The sequence below is a fragment of the Calonectris borealis genome, chromosome 3 (genome assembly GCF_964195595.1).
Source record: "Calonectris borealis chromosome 3, bCalBor7.hap1.2, whole genome shotgun sequence".
Classification (NCBI taxonomy): domain Eukaryota; kingdom Metazoa; phylum Chordata; class Aves; order Procellariiformes; family Procellariidae; genus Calonectris; species Calonectris borealis.
Genome location: NC_134314.1, coordinates 41,826,776 through 41,832,020, shown reverse-complemented (window position 1 = coordinate 41,832,020; position 5,245 = coordinate 41,826,776). Strand labels below are relative to the sequence as shown.

The following is a 5,245-nucleotide window of genomic DNA, read 5'->3' as shown; positions in this document are numbered from 1 at the left end:
TTTGAAAGGGAGACAAACTTAGCTCTGGCTCATCCAGGGAAAATTTACCACTCATGGGGAGCGGCTAAATTACTTTTAGAGATAATGTTATCTGCTCACAGTTTGCTTCCCCCCCCCCCCGCCCCGGTCCCCAACTGAGACATCTCAGGTAATCACAGGGTTCACTTACTCATGTCACCACAGTCTTAATCATTTGAAATTAACTTTTAGGATATGCTTAAAATCCTCTCTGTCTGCCATGAGGACTTGTGAAGCATGCATCAGTAAGATATCCAATAATTTTAAAAAATTAAGTGTTACAGGGTTTATGCCAGCTTGACAGTTCCAACTTGCATGTTTGAAAACTGATATGTATCATAATTAGTGCTAATATCAGTTAACATGATAATAGGTATGTTATATCGGTATCTTCCACTTCACAATCCCAGATAATTTGCACGCTCCATGTACAACATAATTTTCTATCATTAATATTGTGTGTCTATTTGTGCTAGGTCCCAATTTTCTATCTGTATATAATTGATCTTTCTGAATTAGAATATTTTGAAGTGTATAAATGTGTTAGCCTGTAACGAATGGTGACTCTATAAAATACAACACGTTCAGCAGTTGTCCATGTTGGGAATGCTAATATTTTACCATAACCCTTTGAGATGTGGAATCTCTCTTTCCTCTTGCAAAAGCGTGAGATGTTCATTATAGGATAGTGCAGGCAAAAGGAGGAATGTGCTTCAATTTATCTCATGTAGATGAGGAAAAATCACAGTGTAATCTTTACTTACTCCTTTTCCTTCTTTTACAAAGAAAATGCACGGCCTTTTGCAGATTTCCTCCTCATCAGCATTTCCTAGATAATAAGCTATGGACTATGTCCTAGCACCGTGGGGAGTCTCAATGGCCTTCGTGTATGCCACAAACTTTCACAAGGTGATCTACAAATCACATCTACAGATGATTTACAGATGACAGAATCACAGAGTCACAGAAGGTTGAAGTTGGGAGGCACGTCTAGACATCATCTGGTCCATCACTGCAGGGTCAGCTGGAGCAGGCTGCCCAGTGGGTTCTGAATATCTCCAAGGATGGAGACTCCACAACCTCTGTGGGCAACCTGTGCCAGTGTTTGACCACCCTCACAGTAAAAAAGTGTTTTCCTATGTTCAGATTGAATTTCATGGTTTTTAATTTGTGCCCATTGCCTCTTGTCCTGTCACTGGACACCACTGAGAAAAGTTTGTCTCTTCAGGTATTTAAGCGCTCCTGGGCCTTCTCTTCTCCAGGCTGAACAGTCTCAGCTCTCTCAGCCTCTCCTCGTATGACAGATGCGCCAGTCCCTCAGTTGGTTTTGTGGCCCCGTGCTGGACTCATTCCAGTAGCTCCCTATTTCCCCTGTACTGGGGAGCCCAGACCTGGCCCCAGCACTCCCGCTGTGGCCTTGCCAGTGCTGAGGAGAGAGGAAGGGTCACCTCTCTCGACCTGCTGCCAACGCTCTTCCTAGCGCAGCCCAGGTGGCTGTTGGCTTTCTTTGCCACAAGCGTGCATTGCTGCCTCATGCTCAGCTTGGTGCCCACCAGGTCCTTCTTGGCAAAGAAAGGCCACAAGAACTTTTTTTCTGTTGCAATAAAAACAGTGTTATGACTCCTGAAATCAAATCAATTTAGGAAAGACAAAGGAAAAGGTGTAAAATATTTTTATTCATAAGCAATGGATACATGCTAAATGAAGTCTCTATTCCTTTTATACAAAGCCCTTGCCGTCCCAGTCTTGTTCCTATTCTATCTCCTCCTCAGCATGTGGTAATTGTTTGTGTGGCAGAACTATTGGATATTTACAGCAGAGATGTGACGGCACCTATCAAAAAAAGCAATGATTTTTTTGCTCCTTATATTAGAAAGCTTCAGTTCACAGTTGCTACACTATCACATTTTGTCTCCTATTTTAGGAGAAGGCACCAGTCTTTCAATGTTCTGTGCACATTTGAAAATTAATTGATTGACCCAGTAGGAAGAAAACATTTATATGTAGTTGTTTCATTTTCTGTAAGTTGTGCCTTAGGTTATGATTATGAGAATGTTGTATTATAGTCAATGTAAATTATAAATCTACAAAATGCAAAACATATATCCAAAACATGTTGTTGTGGTCTACTAGACACAAGAAAAAAAAAATTAATGCATTTTTTAAAAACAAGGTCAAAAATACTATGCTGATACTTCAGTTGTGATAAACAAATAATGCAGTACTAGACAGTTAAAAATACTTTTACTAACAGAGGAAATACAATCCAGACATCATCACGGTTCTTTGGGAAAAGCAAAAATTGTGCATATATTTATTTGTAAGTAAACAAGAACAAACTTTGCAGCTGCTAATTCTATTCATATGCCTGGAATCAAGCTGTAAACAAATGCTTGTATTTTTGTTTTAGAGGGTGGATGAGGTTCGGTAGCTTTCCATTGGTCTAAAAGAAGGAACATCTGCTGTGGCCATAAAAAACTTGATGATCAAGTTTACCACGTCCCACATTAGCAACATTAGGCATTTAGGTTGAAATCCAGATCAGGCTGAACTCAGTGAAAGTTTTGCTGTTGAATTCAGGGTGGCCTGGATTTCAAGCCAAAATCCAAAGCTTTAAAAACAATAGCACAGTGAATATTAAAAACAAAAGTAGGCTGATGCTGTGTGTAGGAGCTGTACACTGACTTGCCTAAAATAACATTCCAGTCTGGTTTACAAATAGCTTTATATTAGGAAGTATGTATCAAGACATTCAATGCTACGAAAGTGGATTGTATGTTTAAAAAGAAAGCGTGTTAACAGCTGCTACGGTCAGATCACAATGTCAATATCATCATAGAGCGGAAGAATTTTAAAGATCTCAAAAAGAGAAATGGCCAAAGTTACTGAAGCATATTGTCTTCTTTAACTGTTAACGGATCAAGGATGCCACTACGTCTTATACATTGCTTATCAAGGGAAAAGAAATGCAGGATAGGTGGATTCAGAAGAGCAAAGCCTTCTCCCTATAGACACTTTGTTTCCACCTTAACTTACGAGTTAATCATAGTGGGGTCGAAATTTCATTGTCCGGAGCAGATTGAGTCAGAAAACATGAGCTTAATGTTCCCCTCAGATTTGGTTGCATCATGTACCAAACTCGGAATTAAATCTGAAATTCCTCACACAGCATGTTTATTCCTCAGGACCTTTTTCATCTTCCTTTCCCAGTCACCTGTGTATTAGCTACTTGACTTAGTGGTTAAGACCTCATCATTTGTCCAAATGCTGTGAACCTGTACCCAAAAGGGCAAGGTAGAAGCCATGCTTAGAGCTCAGATACTCATTCACTGAGAAGGCAACTGTGGCTATTTGAGACGCCACTGCCCCAGCTCTGTGTACCTGCCAGAGATGCCTGCCCCAGCTCTGGTGGCAGAATGAGACACAAGCGTCTCTGAGCTGTTTCAGTGCAAAGTCCAAGAGCTTAGCTCAAGCTGCCCCCATCCCCCTTGGCATTTTATGCTTTAAACACGCTGGCCTTTATCCTGAAGCAGCTTAGAATTATCTGTGTTTTCAGTCTGCTGACTCCGCTGTGTGGGTGGTATCCTCTAGAGAGAGGCAGTAATATTTTAAACCGACACAGTTATTTTCAAAACAATCGCTTTCATGCGCCATTAGCCACAGAGGCTGGTATAAGCTTTGCTGGCTTTAGACTGGTTTAGCAAAACAGTGCTCTTGTATCTGCTGCAGATTTTCCTTTGCGCTCTGCAAGCTGCAAGAATGCAGCGATGGCTTAGTTGTGTTCTGTATTTTTGCTGGTTTTCTTTTTCCATCTGGGGTGTGATTTTTTAATAAGAAACATTAGTTAACTTCAAGAAAAGTTCAAAAATTGCCTGAATTAAGTATTGCCAATTAGGGCAGGTAGCTGTTTAAAAGACAGGGCTAGATAAAATCACATTTCTTTCTTTGGTTTGGCTCTCTGAAGAGTTACATAAAACTTAGCAGCTATTATGGGGCTCCTTGAAGATTGCAGAGCAGAATGTAAACAGAGTTAAATCTCTGGTGTTACTGATATCTAATACTTTTAACACACAGCACTTACTGACTGCTTGCTCTTTCTTCTATATTCAAACTTGTTTAGTTTTGTAGCAGCAAGGAGAGTGTCAAACATGAGAGATCTTTCCTTGGAGAAAAATGCCTTGAACCCCTCCCACTCCTCCACTAAAAAAATCTTGTCTCAACTATGCCCTTTTATTTCTTACACCTTCTTTACATATCTATTTTAACCTATAATATGGTCGTGTATTTCACATTATACTATAGGTCAAATACTATGTTTGTACCATTTGTGTAGTAGCACCATCATTACCGTCATAATACTATCCCAGCTTGAAAAGATCGGTGATGAGAATAGCCTGATCACATAGATGTCCCATCAAGACACTTGATGCTAAAACAGCTCCATTACTGACACTACGAGCCTTTATTTGTTACATTAGGGGCTTTGTTATTTGATTGTGTCTTAGATGTCTAGTTCCTTTCTCCCTCTAAAAGGCAGTTTTTGCTTATTTAAAGTCAGGTAAATTCAGTGATTCATTTCATAGCATGACTTACTAACTGGTCTATAAACAGAAAGAGCGGAGAAGGAAAAAGTGATCATAAGATGCCAATCTTAAGTCTCTATTGCTGCCAAATCCTACAGCCTGAGCAACAAGCTGGCTCACCCCTCAGGAAGGACAGGAGCATGCACATCAACATCTACTGCCGGCTTTCCCCCAGTACATTCATCCGCTGGCTGGCTCACAGACCACTTGAGTTGTGGACAGCACGGTAAACAACCGCACAGAAAACAGGCAGGCGTATAATGGTCAAAAACTGCAGGCACTTTGCACATCATCATTAACTTCCCCCACTACCTGTAAAAGAGACAATTAATCCATCTCTCTATTCATGAGACCAAGTGTTTTCCCTGTTAAGTCTCTATACAGCTAAAGAGAAAGTAAAAAACTGTTACACAAACCTCCACACATTTAATTGCTGCTCTCCTCTGTCAATTTTAAAAATGGTTGTGCTAAACTTTTCAAAGTAATCTTTCCTCATGTTAAAATGCCCCTTTACTAACATAGATATGCCACCAGTTATTTACAGTGATCTTTCCTCATGTTAAAATGCCCCTTTACTAACATAGATATGCCACCAGTTATTTACAGTGACATCCTATGTTGTTAGAAATAAAGTTTAATTCTGC

At 40.0% G+C, this 5,245-nt stretch overlaps 1 long non-coding RNA gene across 1 annotated transcript; it reads right to left on the bottom strand.

Moving 5' to 3' along the window:
• Positions 1 to 1,674: 1,674 nt before the first annotated feature.
• LOC142080299 (uncharacterized) lies at positions 1,675 to 5,017 on the bottom strand. The gene is made up of 2 exons (XR_012672952.1): positions 4,722 to 5,017; positions 1,675 to 2,877 (listed from the first exon to the last, which is right to left on the bottom strand). It is a non-coding gene; the product is annotated as an uncharacterized LOC142080299 (long non-coding RNA).
• Positions 5,018 to 5,245: the final 228 nt, after the last annotated feature.